The sequence below is a fragment of the Oryctolagus cuniculus genome, chromosome 11 (genome assembly GCF_964237555.1).
Source record: "Oryctolagus cuniculus chromosome 11, mOryCun1.1, whole genome shotgun sequence".
In the NCBI taxonomy this organism is placed as follows: Eukaryota; Metazoa; Chordata; class Mammalia; order Lagomorpha; family Leporidae; genus Oryctolagus; species Oryctolagus cuniculus.
The window spans coordinates 31,345,020-31,368,510 of NC_091442.1; the positions used below are offsets into that span (position 1 = coordinate 31,345,020).

The 23,491-nt window shown below is 39.9% G+C and overlaps 1 long non-coding RNA gene across 1 annotated transcript in view; it reads left to right on the forward strand.

Annotated features, from left to right (window-relative positions):
- The window catches only part of LOC138844330 (uncharacterized), a 228,764-nt gene that overhangs the window by 126,324 nt on the left and 78,949 nt on the right, over positions 1–23,491 (forward strand). The window contains exon 2 of the long non-coding RNA XR_011379989.1: positions 15,853–15,931. This is a non-coding gene — a long non-coding RNA (uncharacterized lncRNA). The remainder of the gene's footprint in view (positions 1–15,852; positions 15,932–23,491) is intronic.

A 23,491-nucleotide genomic window follows, 5' to 3' on the forward strand; every position in this document is an offset into this window, starting at 1 on the left:
CCTTTATTTTTTTACACTATCAATAATTATGGCAGTTTGAAGTATTGGTAGAAAGTTTGTGAATATATGCTTGGCAAACTCTATGGGAAATGTGTTCTATTCTCTTCTCAGACTGGCTGTTGGCTGGATGAAAGAACTCCCTGTGCCACAGGGGAGAACCCTTGTTTCATCTATTATGCAGTGATGCAGATTTTGGACCTAGAACTTACAAATGAGGCTGCTCTGTAAACATGTGTGGAGTACGATCTTTGTCTCTGGTCCCAGGCCCTCTGTTCCCCTCCCTATAGTTCCAACAATGGTACTGCTCCACATTTTGATGCTGAGGTTTCCCTCAAGCAATGGGGCACTTAGAAAACCTTTTCTTCTCAAATGAAACCCATGAATCCAGGACAAGGATACCTCACATGGTACCTTGTTAACTGGGCACGAAGGAAACAAGTAAATAGAGTTTGCAGCAACATGACTCTGCCATAGATTGAGAGAATGGGAGGGGGATGGCATGAAACTGGCTCCAGCCTCATATAGAAGGGCAAGTGCCTATCCAACCAGGCACAGACTATAGGTTTGTCACCCAGCTACACTGAGTGAGACTCATGTACTTCTATAATTATGAGTAGATTTTAATGGATGTGAAAATCTAGTAGTTATTAATTCTAATCAGTTTCATCCAGCAAAAAATTATACAATTATTATACAAAAGTATTGAAATAAAAATTTTTTTGAAAAAGGTTTATTTATTTATTTGAATAACAGAGTTACAGAGAGAGAGGGAGAGACAGAGATCTTCTGTGCCAAATGGACATGGAAGTTGGGGCTTGGCCAGGCTGAAGCCAGGAGCTTCTTCCAGGTCTCCCACATGGGTACAGGGGCACAGGTATTTGGGCCACCTTTGGCTGCTTTCCCAGGCCATTAAACAGGGAATGGGATTGGAAGTAAAGCAGTGGGACACAAACCAGTACCCATAAGGGATGCTGGTGTCACAAGTGGCAGATTAACCTGCTATGCCACATGCTGGTCCCGGAAATAAAATCTTTAATGCTTAGCCTGAACTTCCCTGTGAGTGATATGAACATGGGTCAATCCCAGACCCCCCAGAAAAAGGAGGAAAGGAGCTGAGAAGTCTGAGCAGAAGTCTGGAAGCTGTAGTGTCTATTCTCCAGTTGCCTCTTTTAGACAATGAAGTTTGAGTTACACTTCTTCTCTAGACATAAGCCATTTCTCTAGCGTATGTCTATGTTATATTGCTTTTCAACTTCCCATCCAATCTAGCATAAGTATTTTCAGTTTATCCTAAGAAGCAGTAACTAAGAGGTGGTATTTGGCACAACAGTTAAGACTCTTCTCCCCTCCCCTCACCCTGCCTCCCCGGGATGCTCAAAACCTACATCTGGGAGTGCCTGGGTTTGAGTCATGGCTCCCCTCCTGATTACAGTTTTTTGCTAATGTGCACCCTGAGAGGTAGCAGGTGATGACTCAAGTAGTTGGGTCTCTGCCACCCATGTGGGAGATCCAGATGGAATTCTTGGCTCTTGGCTTTGGGCTGAGTCAGACTCAGTTGTGGGCATTTAGGGAGTGAATCTGTAGATGAAAGATCTGTCTGTATGTCTCTTTGCCTTTCAAAATCAAGTAAAATTAAATTAATTAATTAATTTTGAGAAAGGAATAATAATTAAGGTAAAACTGAATGAACTACTCTGAAAAACATCTTAATGACAGATGCTAATTTCTAAAATTATTTTCTAAGAAAAAACTTTAAAAATATGAAACAAATTAGAGTGTTCTATTTCTTTTATTTCTTTTTATTTATTTGAAAGGCAGAGTTACAGAAAGGTAGAGGCAGAGAGAGCGAGAGAGAGAAAGAGGAGAAAGAGAGAAAGAGAAAAAGAGAGAGATTCTATCCTTGTAACTCCCAATTCACTCCCCAAATGGCTGTAATGGCCAGGGCTGAGCCAGGCTGAAGCCAGGAGCCAGTAGCTTCTTCCAGGTCTTCTATGTGGATGCAGGGTCCCAAGCACTTGGGCCATCCTGCTTTGCTTTTCCAGGCACATTAGCAGGGAGCTGGATGGGAACTGGAGCAGCCAGTACTAGAACCAGAGATCATATCGGATGCTGGCACTGTAGGTAGCAGCTTTACCTGCTGTGCTGCATTGCTGCATTGATGCACCCAAGTCGTATTTCTTTTAAAAAATTCCAAGTTAACACGTCAATGTGAGAATGTATTGACTACTTATCACAACATATTTTATAATGATCATTTTTGCTCTTGTGCATCAAATTCCTAGGCTACAAACTGGGTGTAGGATAATGCAAACATTAAATGGAAATTTGTCAGGGAAAGATGAGTTATCTCATGAAAATCACACCAGTACCTGGCATTGTTAGTCTTTTGCACTTTTTCCAGCATAATCTCAAGTATAAGATATGGCCAGGTGCTATGCTGGAATCATTATTAGTGCAGTGTCATTCTCAAATTTTATATTTTTTGAATTTAAATATCTTTCTAAGTTATGGCTAATCTTTCTCTTTCTTTACAAAGCATGATTGGATTCTGATCCTTTCAAAAATTGTCTGAGGTTCTAGGCCATTGTGAATGACTTACATTCCTAGGTTTAACTGAGTCAATGTTGAACACATACCTACAGTTCCCACAATAGCCAGAGCATGACCAGGCCTAAACATGAGCCTAGAAATCAATCCAGGTGTTCCAAGTTGGTGGCAGGGACCCAAGTAATTGAGATATCACTTGCTGTCTCCCAGGGTGTGCATTAGCAGAAAGTTGGAATCCAGAGCAGAGATAGGACTTGAACCCAGGTACTCCAATTTGGAATGCAGGCATCCCAGGCAGTGTCTTAACCACTAAGCCAAACACCCAACCCTGCCTGCCATTCTGAGTAGCATGATGAAATTTTGTGGCATCCTTTTCCATCCAGCCTGGGTTGTGAATCATCCCTTTGTCCAACTTATCCACATTATATATGCTACTCATCCATTTAGTCACTTATTATCTGTCTTGGTTATCAGATGGACTATTGTGATATCACAGTGTTGTGTTCAAGTAATCCTTACATAGTACTAATGTGAAGTTATAATGCCTGTCATTCACTTCACTTCATATCATCACAAATATCTTATATCATCACAACAAGAAGAATGACTATAATACAATGAGCTATTTAAACAGAGGGAGATCATGTTCACATAACTTTTATGACAGTATATTGTAAATTGTTCTATTTATTGGTTATTGTTCATCTTATTCAGTTGAATTTATAAATTAAACTTTATCATATATATGTATGTATAAGAAAAAATAGTGGATGATTTATAGGGTTCAATATCCAAAGTGTTAGACATCCACTGTGGGTCTTTGAATGTATGTCCTGCATATAAGAGGGAACTGTAGTATTTTTTAGGAAAAACAAGACTTTTGAAATACTGTAGGAATTGAAGTGATGACTAAGATTTGACTCTCTCCTTTAAGGATCTTAAGAATGGACAAAATAGTCTTGTAACAATTCACTAGTATGCAAGACAGAATGGGATGCTGCAGCTTTCTTAGGAAGATGGGAAGTATGGGTGCTACTCAGAATAGGAGGAGAAGATTGACCAAGTATCATGTAGACATTTGGGAATAGCTCATATTCAGGTGACAGTGGGTCATGATCCAGGCCCAGCAAAGTGTCCAGAGAATGGGCAATAGCCTACTGTCTGCTCTATGTAAAGTCAGTGGTGTCTCAAGATATACGAGGGTACCTTAAAGTAGTTCATTAAAAAAAAAAGGTAATTGAAAGAAGTTTAGGGGACAGCACTGTGGTGCAGCAGGTTAATGCCCTGGCCTGAAGTGCTAGCATCCATATGGGTGCTGGTTCATGATCCGGCTTCTCCACTTCCGATCCAGCTCTCTGCTATGGCCTGGGAAAGCAGTGGAAGATGGCCCAAGTCCCAGAAGTAGGAGACCCAGAAGCTCCTGGCTTCAGAGCGGCGCAGCTCTGGCCATTGCAGCCAATTGGGGAGTAAACCATCAGATGAAGACCTCTCTCTCTTTCTCTTGCTCTCTGCCTCTCCTTTCTGTGTAACTCTGACTTTCAAATAAATAAATAAATCTTTAAAACAAAATAAAAGTTTATTTTCGTGCAAAAACTTTTGAAATCCATGCATTTTTTTTGTAACATGCATTTTTGCATTACAATTTTGAAGATCTCTCATAAAGCAAGAGAACTGGGCAGAAGTAGGTTGACAAGGACAGGGTCATTATATGCAGCTCCAAGCAGGCAAAGTATCTGCTTACATGAAGGAAATGTAGCAGTATTTATTTGAGTGAGTTATCCACAGAACTGAGGTTGGAATCAGATCCTTGTCTTGAAGCAAAACATGAGAATCCAGCACAGCTCAGACCAGGGACCCAAGATGATGGATTGATTTTCAGCACAAAATAGTAGACTAATGGTTAAACTTAAAGCAGCAAATTGTCCGGCAATTTCATTCAAAGAGTATATAGAGTACTTTAGATTCCCATGAAGACCTGGAATCTGCAGCAGGACTAACCTGTAGCCTGGGCCCAAGTCCCCTCAGCCAGAAGGAGAAGGTGTGTGCGAGTGAATTGGAGCCCAAGAGAGTCATTATATTGAGCCTCTTTGCTTGTTTCCAATTTCTCATCTCTTAGCTCCCACATTCACTGTCTGGCAGGGAGGTTGTACTTTTGGATTAAGTTCTTCTTTTGAACCTTATCTGAATTCTGTTTGCTCAGGTTTCCAAATTGCTCTGGGTGACATCTGCTTGTCACCAGTAAAACCCAAAGGATGGCCAGGTAGATTGCCTTGCACAGGGCAGACAGGTAATTGCCGCTTTAATTTTGTTTTGTTTTTGGAAGGATCCAGGTGTCCAGCCTCTTTATCTCACAAAAGAAGCTTAATAAATGTGGGAGTGTTGGCAGACAAGATGGCCCAGTGGGCAGACTGCCCATCAGATGTGTTTGCCTTCTGCTATTGAAATAGTACTTCCCGTGGAAGCATCACACATCAGGAATTCTCTGCTGGTCCAAGCACCCCAATAGCTTCCAAGCTAGGAGCACAATTAGAGACGTGGAGGCTTCTAAGCAGCCAAGAGACACATTTCACCTTGGAAATTCAGATCTCAACAGAGAGTACTCGAGCCATGTGAACATAAATCATTCCTCTGAAAACCTTTTCTTTTTATGAAACCAAATTCTTTAGAGCCAGAATCTGTTTGCTCATTAGAGTGTGCCTCTGACTTTGAGGGATTATTCACATTAGAAATTGTGTAGATATAGAATCTAAGTTGAGATATCTAGAATCTGACCTCAACCATTTTTCTTTTCTAAACCAACCCACTTTGCTGTGCATATGCACCAGTTGGAGTTATATGTGAGAAAGGCAGGGCTTACTCAAAACCAGGCCAGGCCAAGGCTTGGGTCTAGGCTGAGCAGCAGCTCGGGAAACTGGAGGATGTTCCACAAGCAGGTGTAAGTACTCTGCATCCAAGAAAGTCAGTGAGAATTAGGGGCTCAGAAATTAGAGAGGTCTACTTTCCATGGGGACTGTAATTTGTGAGTAGAATTGTATTCCTGCAAACACTAGGGAATATAAAAAGGTGAAACCAGCCAACTGTGAGACTAACAGATGGGGGCTAGGGAAAGTTCCATTTATTAAAACTGTGTAATTAGGTGGGAGAGGGTTGAGAAGAAATAAAGAAAGCCCAGTGACCAAAACTGATTGCAGTTAGGGACCTTAAGATCCCAATAAAACCATTCTTTCTTCCTTTAGGTCCCAAGGCAACTTCATTACAGTTGCCTCTTGAATAACCAGGTAGATGGCATGTACTATTTTGCTTTATAGACAGAAATGTTCAAATATACACTTGAACTTAGAGGGTATGGCTAGATCCAATCATAGACTTAATAGAACGGTCTTGGTTCTCAGATACTGGGAAGTATGTTGTTTTCAATTTTGAAAGAGGTTGGCTGGCTGGTGCCACAGCTCACTTGGCTAATCCTCTGTCTGCAGCGCCAGCACCCCGGGTTCTAGTCCCAGTTGGGGTGCCGGATTCTGTCCCAGTTGCTCCTCTTCCAGTCCAGCTCTCTGCTGTGGCCCGGGAAGGCAGTGGAGGATGGCCCAAGTGCTTGGGCTCTGCACCTGCATAGGAGACCAGGAGAAGCACCTGGCTCCTGGCTTCGGATCGGCGCTGTGCGCCGGCCGTGGCAGCCATTTGGGGGGTGAACCAATGGAAGGCAGTCCTTTCTCTCTGCCTCTCTCTCTGTCTCACTATGCCTGTCCAAAAAAGAAAAAGAAAAAGGTTGGCTGAGACCTATGACTCCAAGATGTGGTGGGGTCTTGGAGGAGACTTAGATGGACTTCAGTTCAGTGAAGAACTTTATTGAATTAGAGAAAATTCCCTCTTCCTATAGGCTCCTGTCTTCTAGAGTAAGTAAGCAAATTTCTTTTGACAGGGTGGGAATGGTTGATTGTGTCTAGAAGGGACAGCTGGACCTATTCCTAGACAAACCAGGGGATTGCCTGACACTAGATACAACTGTAAAAATATTTCTAGAACTTGGGCTTAATTAAGAGTAGCTCCAATTAGAGACAAAGAGTAGGAATCCAGGATGAAGAGGACTAATGGGGAGTGAGTGGATATCAAGGGCTCCAAAGGAACAGTATTTGCTGATCTATAGGATATGGCCAGAATTGACTGGTTCAGAGATCATTGGCACAGGATCTCAACATTTAGGAGAGTGAGACAAAATTGGAGAAATGGGGGACAAAGCAAGGCTGCTGTCCATGTATAGAAGCAGGTCTCTGATGGTTTGCCTGATTCTAGCAGAATCTGCCTATTGAGTTCTAACACTTTTTAATGCAAATGTTAGATATCTTGCTACATCAGTGCATATGTTTACCAAACATTTATCTGCTCAGATGAAACAGAACCTTCTTTAACAATAGGATGGGTAACTTTCCACAATTTAGTGTGGAAATTGAAGCTGATTACAGCTGGGGTTCTATTGTGTTCTTCTAGCAAGCTACCAGTGTCCTCAGGGTTTTTACTCCACTTGGTTCCATTTATGTGATTCCATTCTGTTCCACTCCACTCCATTCTACCCCACTGCACCCCATTCCATTCCAATTTTGTTTTTATTTGTAGCTAGAACTGCGCTAATGGACTAGTTCAATGACCAGTAGGTAAACTACTGGCTCACAAGGAGTTCCGTGAAGAACTAATCTTGTGAATTGTCTCACAAAGAAGAGAGTTCCATTTGTCTTATGGACAATCATGTTATTATCTGAAAATGTATCCAAAGTTTGCAATGCATGAATTGGCTTAATTTTGTTTAACCTGAGTTTCTTCAAGTTTTTTGTCCACTGAAGCATGGTTTGTTTTTTATGTATGGATTAATAGCCCATAGAATTATTTGCATGAACCAGTAGAGTTTTCACATGTTATGGCCTGATCTGATCTAAGGCTGTTCTCTCAATTAAAGAAACTTTTTATTTGGGAGATCTCCCATCTGCTGGTTTACTCACTGTATGTCTGTAATAGCTGGAGCTGGGCTGAGTCAAAACCAACAGCTGGGAACTCAATCCACAGCTCCCACATGGGTGACAAGGACCCCATAACTTAAGCTATCACTGCTGCCTCCCAGGGTCTGGTACCAGCAGGAAGCCACAATCAAGACCTGGACTGAGAATTGAACATGGGCAATAAATGCCTGCTCCCAGCCCTCAAATTTAAATGTTCACATATACTGAAAACAGAAAGCACTTTCAGTATGCTAGGAGCCACTGGAGTACTAAAGTAGAGTGTAATTATGCAAATAAATGGGCTTTGGCTCTGGGACTAAATCAAGGAATATTGTTAATATCTGAAGGAGAAAGTTTTGACAGCAGAAGATGCATGTTTTTGCTATTGCTCATAAATTTTAAAGGTTACCCACTGGGTAGTGTAATGACTGTCAATATTTTTAAACTTTTTTTTTAAATCAAATAACATGTCAGGACATTCACATGAGAATTCATGTCTGTTGTTATGCTCAAAGATTTACACTAATCCCACTCAAAATCCAGGCTCCTGTGCTCTGGACATAGAATGTTTGAAGACATGGAAACTCAGGTCTGACTTTAATCTCGTGGTGTCTACATGGAGAACATAAAGGTCAGTGGCTCTGATCATTGATGTCTACATCTCTTTTTATTTATTTATTTTTAAATTTTTATTTAATGAATGCATTTTTACATAGAAACAACTTTAGGAATATAGTGGTCCTCCCCCCTTAGCCCCCTCAGCCCTATCCCACTTCCTATTCCCTCTCCCGTCTCCTTCTTCATTATGGTTCATTTTTAGTATGACTTTATATACAGAGGACTAACTCTATGCTAATCATAGACTTCAATAATTTGCACCCATGCGCACACACAACATATAGAGAACATTTTGGGGAGAGAATTTGCAGTTGATTCTCATATTACAATTCAACAGGGACAGAGGTCCTACATGGGAGCAAGTGCACAATGACTACTGTTGTTCCTTTAACAATTAACACTCTCTTTTTTATGACATCAGTGATCATCTGAGGCTCTTGCCACAGGCTTCCAAGGCTATGGAAGCCTTTTGTGACCATAGACTCCATTGGTACTTGGACACAGCCATGAGCAAAGTAGATGTTTTCCTCTCCCTTCAGAGAAGAGTGTCTCCTTCTTTAATGACCCTTTTTTTCCTCTGAGGTCTCACAGAGATCTTCCGTGTAGGATTTTTTTTTTTTTTGTCACAGAGTCTTGGTTTTATATGCCTGAAATGCTCTTGCGGGCCTTTCAGCCTGATCAGGAAGCCTTAAGGGTTGACTCTGAGATCAGAGTGTTATTTACTGCAAATGTCATTCTAGGAGTCTGTTGTTTGGACTGCTTCCCATGTTGGTCCTTCCTTCCTTTTAAATTCTATTATTTTTACTGGATACTTGATGTAATTTATATCATACCTTTTAAATTTAGATCAATTTATCTATTGCCTTTAACATTTAATATGATCATTTTAACAGTGAAGATGGTGTTTATACCACCTATTCTTATGGGTTTGGAGCCCCATGACTAGTTCTTAGGCTGTACCCTTAGAAGTAAGTCTGTATGACTGTATGCAGAACTAGACTGTTTTACAGTTTTAGACTACCTCCTCCATCTCTTATTCCCTCTCTTATTTTTAACTGGGATCTTTTTCCAATTGCCTTGAAATACATATAATTAACTTTGTGTTACATAGAGAATTCAGCATATAGTATGAAGTAGAGAAATGAGAGAGAAAGAAAGAAAACAGAGAAAAAAACAGAAAAACAAAACAAAGAATATACACAGTAAAAAGTAACAATGGTAAACTGTCCCTCGATAATCAGGTCAAGGATTCTTCAAGACATTGATTCTAAAAGTGACAATTTCATTCTATAGCTTTCATTTTAGGTGTGCTATTAATTCTCCCAAATCAAGGAGAACGTATGATGTTTGTCTCTTTGGGGCTGGGTTTTTTCGCTAAGTATGAGGTTTTCCAGCTTGCTCCATTTTGTTGCAAAGGACCGGATTTCATCCTTTTTTACTGCTAAGTAGTATTCCATTGTGTACATATCCCATAATTTCTTTATCCACTCTTTGGTTGATGGACATTTAGGTTGCTTCCGTGCCTTAGCTATTGTGGATTGAGCTGCAATAAACATGGAGGCACAGATAGTTCTTTCGTTTACTGATTTCATTTCTCTTGGGTAAATTCCCAGCAGTGGGATGGCTGGGTCATACGGCAGGTCTATATTCAGATTTTTGAGGTATCTCCATACTGTTTTCCACAGTGGCTTTACCAGTTTACATTGCCACCAACAGTGAGTTAGGGTGCCCTCTTCCCCACTTCCTCTCCAGCATTTGTTGTTTGTTGATTTCTGTATGAGGGCCACTCTGATTGGATTGAGGTGAAACCTCATTGTGGTTTTGATTTGCATTCCCCTGATGACTAGAGATCCTGAGCATTTTTTCATGTTTCTGTTGGCCATTTGGATTTGCTCTTTTGAAAAATGCCTGTTAAGGTCCTTGGCCCATCATTTTATTAGGTTGTTTGTTTTGTTACTGCTATCTCTCTTTTTTAAAGATTTATTTATTTGAAAGGTAGAGTTACTTACACACACACACACACACACACACACACACACAGGGAGAGATACAGAGAGAATTCTTCCATTCACTGGCTCACTCCCCAAACAACCCCAATGGCTAGGGTGGGGTTAAGCTGAAGCCAGGAGCCAGGAGCTTCTTCTGGGTCTCCTGCATGGGTGCAGGGGTCCAAGAACTTGGGCCATCCTCCACTCCTTTCCCAGGCACGTTAGCAGGGAGCTAGAAGAAGAGCAGCTGGGACATGAACCAGTCCCATATGGGATGCTGGCATTGCAGATGGTGGTTTGATTGCTATGCCACAGCACTGGCCTCTTGATGTCCCTTATAGGAATCTATTTATTTTGGTGCCAGGTGTGTTTTCAAAATCAGCATTGAGAGACTGCTTCTGAACATGATGGATCTCAATATTGCAGATAAATGGACAGTGATGAGGCAACCAGGGCAACGTTGATATGCAGCTTACTTGATAGAAGGGCAGCAGTTGGAACAAATGGCCAAGGGGGACATGGGTAGAGTTGGGGCAGAGAATTGAAGCTTGCTTCATAACTGGGAGTAGGATATAGAAGAAAGCCTATCCTCAGAAAGATCTGGCATCAGGTCATGTGGAAGCTGCTGTGGGACTGGCTGTGAAGGTGGCTTCAGCCTCTCTGGACAGAGAGCTGAAGCTGAGATCTGTATCCCAGTACTATGAAGTGAAACAGTGGCAAAGGTTTGGAAAACTAGTGAAAACCAAACAGTAGGCTGATGATATTGACTGCAGAACTAGAGCCTGTGGCACTCAAAAAGTGGCCAGAACTGGCCTGGGCAGCAGTGAAAGGGCTCAACTTTGAGGCAATTTCCAAGGCTACTGTTGAGGAAATTTCAGGGAAGCAGAGGCAGAGGGTCATCAGTTTAGCCTAGATGAAGTGCCCAGTGGTTAGCTTTGTAATTGATTAATGTGAGAAATCAGTATAAAGATACTAGAATTAAATAAGTGTGCTTGAAGACATCTTCAACAGATATTCATAATTCCATTGCTATCATCTCATAAGTATTCCAGGACTCCCAAATATTGAACTGTCACACTGTGATTCATGGTGCCTCATAGTATGATGTGATATTGTTTGTTGCAGTTTTAATGTTTCTATGTACACTACAATATTATGCCTATTATTATTTCTATTTCAGAAGGTTTTTCAAAATTTCAATTATTTCTTAACTGTAGAAGAGATTTTTAAGATTCCAACTCAATCTTTTCTTTCTCATAAACCAAATCCAGTTATATTTTCATGCCTATTTTACTTTTTGCTCCCCCTCCTCCTCTCTTCTTTTCCCTTAAATGGTTACTCTTCTGAAAATGACCCCTAATAGTATGTTTTATTAAGTTTTTTGACATTTCTGTATCATGCCATCTTTGTACATCAGTGATTTCTTTTTCATTTTTTCTGTTTATTTTTTAACAAGGTTGTGTAGGGTTTTCTTTCCTTTCCTCTAATGTGTGTAGAGTATGTGTTAATTCCACTTTGCTTCTACCCGTCAGATTCTTTATCTGTATGTAAAATTTATCTAAAGGCATGAGAGTTGTTTCTGGGAATTCAGGATTGTAGTGCAGTTAAGTGAACCCCTTCATACAGTTCTCCACATTACTTGGAAATTAGGATATGTGAAAAGTTTTGCAAAGCACTTTCAAAATCTCAAAACAATATATTTCACTTTGTGTTTCTATGGGGGTGCAAACTGTTGAAATCCTTACTTAATGCATACTAAACTGATCCTCTGTAAAAAAAAAAAAGAAATTATCAATTCCCAACTTGACTCTCACTGGGATTAAACATGACAATAGGTCTGCTCTGATTTCATCATCATTTAAAAAAATCATCTATTATTTTTCACTTTATGTTTCTGTGTGGGAGCAAACTGTTGAAATCCTTACTTAAGGTATACTAAGCTGATCTTCTGTATATTAAGATAATCGAAAATGAATCTTGATGTGAATGGAAGGGGAGAGGGAGTGGGAAAGGGGAGGGTTGTGGGTGGGAGGGACGGTATGGGGGGGAAGCCATTGTAATCCATAAGTCGTACTTTGGAAATTTATATGCATTAAATAAAAGTGAAAAAAAAATAAAAAATAAAAATAAAAAAAAAAAAATAGAAAACCACCAAAAAAAAAATCTCAAAAATTATAGGATCAGCCCCATACCCAGAGATTCTCTGGTGCTGAGTGAAACTGGAGCAACTGGTATATTCTTTTATGTGTTCAGGGTTGAGAACATCATCTCCAAAGCATATCTCATTGACCTGGCTTTATTTATCACAACCGGGCAACACATTGTCAAATTCACCTTCTTAAGAGCCCAGCACCAGCCAGGTCACATAGATAAGAATATTCCTACAAGATAGAGTTTTAGATTGGCCTTGTTGGAAGCAGACATTAACTGTCACCTGCCAAGGAAATAGAAGGACCTAGATTACTCATTGATATATTTGGAGGTGACAAAAAAATGATACTAAGCCCATAACTCTTCTAAGGAATATGTCTGAATACCAGCAAGAGACAGAAGCTATCAGATTGAGATTATGAGGATCCACTGTCACTTGTTTTATAGCAGTCAAGAACCTTGTTACACAGTATAGTAAACGTACTGACACTACCTGAATTCTAGTAGTAGTATTTTATCCCACAGTTTGGAGATAAAGAAGGTATGTCAGAGCCTGACTAATCCCTGCAGTTATCTCTGTGTGTGTGTGTGTGTGTGTGTGTGTGTGTATGTGTGTTTAGCTAGGTACTTTGTTACTTTGTTCTTTTTATGAGAGAGATGGTATCAAGTTTCCATCCATCACAGGAGCATTATCCCTGGGTTGGGACTGTAGTTCTTAGATTTGATTCTTAGTAGAGCAGGGAAGAAAATGTTCTTGCACAGGTCACCAGCTCCCATTCCTTTAGGCAAAGAACACACTTAGAAAATGTATCGTCTTTGCACAAAAGAAGAAGGACTGTGCACAAGTCTTGAAGCTGTCTTCTCCTGTAGGAGGAGAAGGATGTGGCCTGCAGGATTTTGCTGAATGCTAGCCAGAGGGAGACTGACCATTGACACAGGGCAGTGCAGTGCTGGAGGCAGCTGTGACCCTCAGAGGCTGAGTGGCTCTCTTGGTTTGTGCTTCCCAAAAGTACATCTGGAGACAAGTGTTTGCCATCTGAATATTTATTTTATAGGTAATGCCAGGAAAGAAGGTGTGGGGGTGGGAGAATAAGAATGGAAAACCTATAGAAGATGTGTTTAGGAGTGGGTTATAATGCTGGACTTGTCAGGCTCACTTCTGCTAGAAACCCTCAAAATTGTCCTACTACAGGGCAAAGAAACTGAAAGGGTATTTAACTTCCAAGTCTTATCCCTTATTATACCATAAGAGACAGACACTTACCTGTAGTGTTGCATGTTTGAGAAGAATGGAGATTTCAGTGGCCTTGAAGGGTGGGCTGGAAACATTGGCTGCAATTAGGAAGTTCTTAAAGGTCTTAGAATCTAATCTGGGATGTGCCTCTGATATGTTGGTCATATTACTTCGTTGGTTGAGGATGCTGGGATACCAACTTGCGCACATAATTGTATACTGATGATGATCTCCTATATTAATAGATTATTTTGGTATTGGATAGTTTTATGTGCATTAAAAGCATCCTTAGGCTTATTTAATACTTTTAAATTGGTTTGCATGTTTGGGAAGGTGTAGAGAATGTGTGTTCTTGTGCACTGGACAGTATTACCTCGGCCTTAGACTTTGAAGGAAAATTGGTTGGACATGCTAATGCATATATGATATAAATCACCACATTTATTGTACACGTATGGACTTCCTTAAGAGGAAATGGCAAATGCAAATGCTTTGATTAGAAAAGTGCCCTTCAATCCAGTGTGTTATGGTGTATTATGAAATAATTTGTTAAAGTGATCAGAGGTCAGAATAGCTGCTGGATGGAAGCCAGGTGCTTTTCCCGGTTCTATCAAAGCACTCTCTTTCTTTCCGAATGGGTTCTGTGCTAAAATTAGGAACAAAATGTTTGACCACACCAATGGTCTTCCTGTATTGTGGAAATTTGAGGTCCTGGGTGATGGTCACGAAGAGAGTTGGCTTGGGGAAGCCTGTTATAGTCCATCTCTTTCCCCATATGACTTGAGGGAAGAGTCAATAACCCAGAAGAGCACGTGACTAAGAAAGGCAAGTGGACAGAATATTGAAGGTCACAGCCCTGTTAGCTAGGGTGAGCATGCTAGAAAGCCATTTGTGTCAAATGGGGCAGTTTATAAAAAAATACACCAATGGGGAAGAGTTTATAAAAAAAATACACCTAAAAATGAGAACAAATCAGTCATGAATTTCGCTTTTGCAATGGTTTAACAGACCAAAAATGGATTTACAAATTTTCACCATTGATCACTGAAGTCTTTCTGGTTTTGCAGGTTTTTTGCCACATGGCTAAATTTTCAGTGGGATTGAAGGAGGTTGAGCTTCAGGAAATAAGTAGTTCTGGCAGCCAACATTGCTTGAATATATTAAAATATATGTGACATCATTGCGATTTTACAGTTTCTTATTTATCTGTCTCTATGTCTCTTTCCATGTGAATAAAAACAAACGTACATAAAATAGATGTTTTACATACTTACACATTCTGTTTCAGTCAAGATCCATAGTCAGGAAAGCAGAAACTGTGCCAGTTACTTTTTCTTAATGGATATACGCATACTCATATGCTCATAAAATTAAATAGTATACAGCATTGAAATAGGGATAAATTTAAAAACATAATGTTGAGGTCAAAATAAAGCAAGTGAAAAAACAATGCGTATTCTGTTGGGGAGATTATATTATATACAGTGCCAATTATTTTAATAGAAAACATATTTGCTAGAATATAGACAGAAGAATCTAATTTATTACAGAATAACAGATATTATAGGTAGCTACTACAGTTTATGCTAAAGGAATAAACAGAGGGACCTGGAGTAATCAGAAGCTTGGATAAGTGACCCAGCAGAACTGCATCAGAGGGGATACAGCAAGACTAACTCTTGGGACATGGTATAAAAATAAATGCATGAAACCACAGGATTGGAAGGTGGAGTCAAAGCTACTGGTAGGTGAAGAAAGGAGGCTGGCTCATCTGAATAGCCACAACAAGCTGATGGAAAGAGGTAGTACTTTCTCTCTTCCTAGTGTGCAGTCTCTGTCTAAAGCCCCTTCCAGGCCCAGCCTGGCAGAGAGCAGGTGGCAACATAGAAATGCGGTTGGCTGAGTCCCATCTAAACTAGCCTTTAGAAGGTGAGCTTGGAGATGAAACTTCATGATCACCATGTATACACATAGGGTTGAACCATGTGGGATTGTTGATGTGCATCTGAAGTATATTTCCATCTTCCCAAAGAGGTGGTTTTTCACGTTCCTGACAAATGCAGACAAATGTCTATTACATTTTGTATAACCAAAATATATTTCATGTGCTCACAAAGTTCTGCATCTCACAAGTGTATTTATATACAAATGTTTATGGTGATTGAAGACATGTACATACCAAATTATGTCAGAAGAAACTGATACAATTCTCTGACTGAGACAGAATTTATGTACCTACCTTCAACCTATCAACAAAGTTCATTCATCTGGGGATGCTAGATAGCTACAGTGACATGTTTTTTCATGGTGCTGTTTACCTCTGCAGGGGGCTTTCTATCCTGGATCCATTATTGGTTCATCATCCTGCTGCCTTGATTGTGATCCGCTGTCTTCCATGATGCATGGTGAGCATGTTCCAAAAGTGAGGGATTTATTTATTGACCCCTTCCCCCCAGTACCTAAATTAGAAGAGGGAACATGGATCTTGTGAAAAATTCCATTAAGGAAGTGAAGCCCCATGAAATTGCTGTTGAGATGGGGCTGTCTCTCGGGAAGGCAGTTGTCTGTCTATGTTTTGTTACCTGTGTGCATTTTTGGGCTGGGCTCTAGTCTAAAAGAAGAAAGGTATGTTTGAGCTTTCTTTATGGGAGTGATTCAGAGGCCATTGAGTAAGTCATCTGTGAAGGCACATGGTGTGCTCATAACAGCCTATGTGCTCCTTGGGCCCTTGTCAATGGCTATTGTGCTTTTCTGAGGGCTATGGTGCAAATTCCCATTTTGTTTATTTTTCATCACTCTATTTAAACAGAGTATAAGAGAAGCGAGAATGAGGCCTGACCAAACAGGGCAGAGTGGTACTGTGAGTCCAAAAGATCTCTGGAAGCATTTGTGTAGCAATAATGTGTGTAACTCACATCAGAGAATCCCAAAGTGGGCATTTCCTCTTCAGCAATCTACTGTCCTCTCCTGTCCCCTGGGGCCTGTAGCCTTCTCTTGTTCCCAACAAGCCAATGCCACAATTTCAGTGCAGTCCGACTGGAGTCCAGCAATGCCTTCTAATTCTGCCTCTTTTACAATAGCAGGGAGTAGAGGAAATGGACAAATGGGCTATTTTTGAGCCAGAAGTTGGCCCAACTGACAGGCATAATAGCAGCAGAGTAATGTTTGTGGGAAAGCCTGTTCATGAAAGATGACTTTATAATTGCCTTCCAGATCCCAAGGATAAGAGCATATGTTGAAATCAGTATAACTTTCTTAGACTTTCAAAGTCCAGCGTCCAGAGGCCCAGGAAATGTGTTGGCAGTGCGGGTGCTCGTCTGTTCATAAAGTGATCTTCTCCCTGCCACTCACCCAAATGCTCCCTGGGCATTTTGTTTACCCCTCACATAGTTTGTGCCTTGGAACAGATCAAATGACACCTATTAATACACCATGGCCTCTTTCCAGAGGGACTCATTATTGCCTTTACTGCTTATAAAATCCTTTTGTGCTTAATCCTCTTGGCACTTTCCTTTTTTCATCCCATCTGTCAGTGGGCTTTTGTGCCCTGTGGGTCAGTGTATCAACACTTCACTCTTCCTCTCCTGAACGCAGCTCCTGTTTCTGAAGTCCTTTCACTAGGGAAGGCTGGCGGAACAACTTTCACATGACAGGCAGGAGAACTGGAGGAAAATATAAATAAATAAAACTTCATTAGGCTCAGTACAGTTTAATTTATAGCCTTGGTAAGGCTCCTGTTGATATGGGATTCTTCCTTGGGCCCTAGTTTCACATTCTTATCTTGAGAGCATGGGCTTTCTGCTTTCTTTGGTACAGAGAAAAGGGGAATGGTGGTAACCCGTGCTTTGCTGGGAAAATGGAATGTTCTAAATAAGAACATTTGCTTCTCAGGTTAAACGTGAGCCTGGAGCAAAGGCACTGGAAAAAAAATCAGGTTTTCAACTTTTCTTGATAATTCTGAAGACTTTTCACTCTCCCTATGCAGTTAAACAACTTGCATGTTTTCAGAGAGTTTCCAAAGTGGATAATGGGGCAAAATTGGCACTGACTCCAGTCAACATACAGGATGGGTTGACTTACAAGATTTTAATTGATGAGAAAGTGAGCAGGTTCCTTTCTGTGTCTTGTGCAGTCCTTCAGCATAGTGTTAGAAGCAATGGGGCAAGGCTTATGTGTCCTGCATTTTTCAAACTTCCTTGTTAATTTTTGAACTGTTAACATCAATGGCATTTATACTGAGGCTTAACTGTTCAACACTAGTACACTAGTGGTAGAGTTATGGAGTCTCCAAGTACAGTCTGTGGACCTCCTCCACCAGAATTACCTGAAATGTTGCATGGAAATGCGATTTCTAACACCCACCCTAGACATGCTGATTGAAAATATTGGGTCTATCTGTTCAAAAAGTACTTCCAGTTCTTCTAGCTCACACCATTGTTTGAAAATTACTTTTGTAGAGGCCAAATGGTAACTCTAAGTGGGATCAGCAAAGATAAGACATTTCTCTCTGCATTAATTAGAAGGAATTGTGAAATATATTGGGATGGAAAGTCTTGATTATCTGTGAAAATAGTCTATGTGGAAAAATACAATGAAATGATATAATTTGGGAGGCTTTCCTGCTGTCCCCACACCTTCCTGCTGAGTCTGAACAGTACAATTGGATGTAGTCTTATCTCATGTTTTATTTCTTCTCCATGAAATTGTACTCATTTAGTATTTATTTGAAACACAACAGTAAAAGAAGAGTAAGAAATAATCACCCTTCTTTTACAGAGGCTGGGTGAATATGAATATTAAATTTAAACTGAACATTAACCAACATATTCTTCTTGTTTTAACCTTCTCAAACATTTCTTCAGAGCATTAATCTAGAAAGTTTCAGTGAGGACCTTATGATGCCTTAAGGTCACCTTTTGGAAAACAATTTCATATAAAACTCTAGGACTTGAGTTGTAGATGAAGTTGTATTGTCTCTGGAGATTGTTTTTCCTTCCCATTTAGATGAATGAATGACTTCATCAGTTTGATGAAGTCACTAAAAGTGCCCACTCAATTGATGCTTCACTGTCTACGGTTCTGAACCAGAAGTCAATGTTCAGTCTCTGGGTGAAAGAGACAGCTGAGTTTATCACATTCTTCTTCAGATAAGGCTTCCCTGAACCTGTTGGCACAATACCACAGAATGTAAAACAGGCTCCCAGAACACAATTATTTCCAGTCTTTCCCACATAGTAGACCCTTTGGAGCAAGCAATTTGTCTGTGCTCAACTTTTCCCTGTTGATTCTCTGAATCAGATAGGCTTTCCCCAAACCCCTGGAGCTACTAGTGCTGTTAATCTTTGCTCTCCACAAATGAGTCTTTTGTACTGCATGTTACTATACTTCAGATTGCTATCTGTCCTTCCTTTACATTTTAAAATATATTTTTTCAAATGAACAATAAGAGCAAACACCTCATGCTAAAGGAGGGGGGTTGGGGCATGGTGGCCTCTGGTCAATCTTGATGACAGAATTTATGGGTTTGGAGTGTTCCGTTGTCAAGGGACACAGGGCAGGGTCACCTCCTAAGGAGTAATTTGGTCACATGACGAAGGGCTAAGGATGAGAGAAACTGCATGGTTTCTGGTGCTGAACAATGACAAAGTTCACCGGTGTTCTCAGGTGCAAGGGAGAGTATAGGCCCTCATTGTTAAGACAGCATCAGCACCTGCCTTTGTCTCTGTTTCCCTTGCTGAGGCATTAACACTATCTTGTCAATCTGCAGACATGTTGGCATGAAGCATAACCACTGATGGATGGCTAGCCAGTCAGTGCAGCAATGTGGCTGGGCCTTGTTGATATGTGTCTTTGTGCACTCCTCTACCAGCTATACAAGTAACTGAAATCTTTACCTGACTCCAGGTCTCATGATGAGGCTTAACCCTTCATCAACTAGCTACATCTCTTTGTCTTGATACCATGATATACTGAAACGTAAAGGCTTGAAAAATTAAGCATGAGAAACTATGAGTACTGGTATTTTTGAATTGTCTTTTCCCCACCTAATTCCATGGAGATTTTCTTTTTATCTTTTTTTCATAAAATTGAGATTTATCATACACCATGTACTTTGTAGTCTACAAGTTGATGAATTTTTACAGTACATGGACTAGTGTAACCACAATCCACATTAAGATGTGAGCCATTTGGTTGTCCTCTGCCCTTTCCCTATTAATACACCCTTCCTCAAGAAACATCTTTTCTGTCTTCTATTCCCTATTCTTTTTTTAAATTATTATTTGACAGGTAGAGTTATAGACAGTGAGAGAGAGAGAGACAGAGAGAAAGGTCTTCCTTCAGTTGGTTCACTCCCCAAATAGCCGCTACAGCTGGCGCTGCGCCGATCCAAAGCCAGGAGCCAGGTGCCTCCTCCTGGTCTCCCATGCAGGTGCAGGGGCCCAAGCACTTGGGCCATCCTCTACTGCCTTCCCAGGCCACAACAGAGAGCTGGACTGGAAGAGGAGCAGCCAGGACTAGAACCTGGTGCCCATACGGGATGCTGGCGCCGCAGGTGGATGATTAACCAAGTGAGCCATGGTGCCACCCCCCCCCCCCCTTCTTGAACTTCATTAAACTGGAATGATACAGAATTTCTTTGGGTCTGACTTCTTTCATTCAAAATCATGTCTATGAGATTCATCCTTGTTGTTACATTCTTTTAATGACTTTATAATATTTCATTGTGTGAATACAGTGTAATTGGTCCATTTTACAGTTGATAAGCATTGGATAGCTTGCATCTTGGAGCTTCAATGAGAATTCCTATATAGGTCTTTTGTGTATATAAATAATAATTTTTGTTGGAGAGGTGCAAGAGTTTCAGATGTGTGGAGTTGTATGTTAGGCAGGTAAGTTTATCTTGAGGAGATACTGCTTAATAGTTAATATTCTTTTAAAAAGTCATTTGTGTAAATTTAACCTAGACATAAGAAATGGTAAATTTAAAACATTTAGATTAAACACAATATTAAACTAGTGGAAAGCACCACTCTATGATGCTGTTTACCTCCCAAAGTCTCAAAAATCATGGTTAGCAAAAATTAGATGATGGTGTGATGAATGCCATTTTTCATAAATATCAGTTATTTTGATTAAAAAAGATAACAAGAAATAAAGATACAATTGTTTATGGATCAGAATCAGCTGTGAATATTCCTAATTAATTATTTCCATGAATTGTAAGCTTTGGTCCAAGTAGGAGACATCACACTTCCTGAAACTGCAAGTTGAAACAGTACTAAGGATAGTTCTGTTCTACAGCTTTCAAGGTCTGGAAAATGAGGTCAAGGTAGATTTATCTGGGATAAGTGAGAGTTTTAAACAGAAGCCTTCCAACTTGGAGCAATTATGCTTCTACAGAACTCACAGACCCTGTCTCAATTAGAACACCTATAAAAAAAGGAAAGGGAAAAGTGCTGTCCTGTTGTTCTGAGATGCAAATTCATGTTCATTGTCTCAAAGAATGAGTCTTCTTTTGTAAGTGAAAATTCAGAGCAAAGACTATGGACTTGAGAAAGCCTTGAATGACTCTCTCTTTGAGACTGTGGGAAATACAGGAATGAAAGAAGTTCTGCTTTGAGAATCTACAAATCTAGTTTGGAGGAGGAAAGAAAATCATGAAATTGCTATGAAACTAGGCTTAGCTGTACAGAGTTGATGACCAGAGCCACACGTATGCAAGAGAAAGGAAGATCAATGTGTAGTAGTCAAGGCTTGTTGACAGAATTCCTAGGTAGGACAGTAGAAAGTAAATCTACTTAGAAGAATTTTTTTAAGAAAGTGAGGGTAGAGTACTCTTTGAGCCAAAATATAGGGAAGGAAATTCAATAATACTTTCAAAGAAAGGATACTTTTCCCCCAAAGTCAACCATCTGTGGATAAGTATCTTTCAATGGTAAGCTTCAGGTAGTTCATTATACAGTGGCATGGTTTTAAAATAGCATGGATATTACAGTGATTTACAGGTTCTGTTATTGTGTGTAACTTTGGGAACACACATTCCTAGACCCTACTCCAAGACTATGTAGTATCAGTCAACTATTGCTGCATAACAAAACAACCCCAAACTCAGTGGATTACAGCAAGAAGCATTTATTCACAAACTGAATGTTGTGCAGTTTTGGCTACAGTGTGCTGTAAATGCATTCATTCTGGAAAGCAGACTAAAGAGGCTGACACAAGCAGGACATATTCTTAAGACAGAGGTTGGAAGTAAATATAGTGTATTCTTCTGAAGGCATATGCTGGAAAGTTCTGCCCATATCCAATTTGTCAAAGAGATAACATGACTATGCCTGATATTAATGACACAGGGAAATAAACTCTGTCTTTTGTGAAAATTGGCAAGTTAGATGAGAAAAAGTGTGAATGCAGAGAGAGGTGGGAAAATGGGAACTGTAATTTACTGCATCTGTTAAGCCTTTAACGTACTATCACATAACCTCAGAAAAATTCCATGAAGTTGGCTCTATTATTACTCTCATTTACTGAAATGGTGTTTAAAAAAACCAGTGGAGTTAAAAGGTAAACCTTTCAGTAAGTGACTAAAACAGAAACTCAAATATATTTTAAAGATTAATAAGATCCAATAGTACCACATATTTACTTAAGTCGTGTTGCTGTTAAAATGCATGTTACCCAAACTAGAGCCTCATAAGCCTATACCTGAAACTCCCACTCCAAAAGGTGACTGTTCCCAACTGGTCTTATTTGGGGTCACATAAACACACACAAGGTAAACCCTTTCTAACACCTACTTTTTCAATTCAGAGAGGATTTGGGTCAGACCTGGCTTCCTTCTACCTCTTTCCTTCTCCATGATGTACACAATGAATTTCTAGGTCAGTCATTAAGAAGGCACATGTTTTATTGCTCCTATAGCTCTCTTGATTCTTACCAAGAATATCTGTTTTCATTTTCCCAGCTTTCACAGTATTTTAAAGAAAAGTTGGACTCTATTTGCCAATTGCTAATAGCTTGACTCTCATCCTGCTGACTTCAGAACCCACTTCATGCCATTTCTTCTTTTTCACCTTTGTTTGTTGCTCTATCCTATATTCCTATTCCATGAGCAGATCATCTCTACAGTATGACTCCTTGCATCCTATTTTTTTTCAAATATTAAAATATCCTTTGGGAAGCCATCAGGTCCCAAACCAAAACATTTCACCACTGTACTTTGTTCATGTATTTCCATTCTTGGAGGCCGCTAACTCATGGAACCAAGATGCACTAGAATGTCTCAAAAGGCATTGTTGTTTGTTCAGTGTCTTATGGTGATGCTTAACATTGTTCATTGATGTAGATTGGTTGGGCCTCAAAGTTCAAGAGAATAGTGATTATGGACTAGTTTAGAAACTGCCTGATGATATTTCCTGACACACAGCTCATTGAGGAGGGCATCTCAGCAGATAATGGTCCACAGTGCCTTGCCCTTTGGATTAATGGGTCAACCTAGCAAGTGGCACTTTAAAGAGTGTTTGAAGAACCACTTGGCCTTTTTCTGCCCTCTGTGAGGTGTTCTTGGATATGGGCAGAGGCACCTGATTCTCTCAAGGATCCATTGTTCTCTTCTTCACTCTGCCTTCCATGCCCATCAATATTACTCCTTTCATCTTTGGTTGACTTAACTATTTGTGTATTAGCTTACTTCTCTGTGACCTGAAATAATGGAGCATTTGGTCCACCAACTATTAGTTAGTACAATAACACTAGAAATGCAAAGTAAAAAATATTTTAGAACTTAACTAGGGCAAAAATGGATGTGGGACATGAAATATAAATTTGACCCAGATTCCAATGTTTGTTTATCAGTTATATTTCTATAATATTTAAAACTTTATTAACTATAATAAAAAATCCTTTAAATTTTTTATTAAGCAGTAGCTCACTCATGTTAAAGTTTTAAAAATATTACATACCTC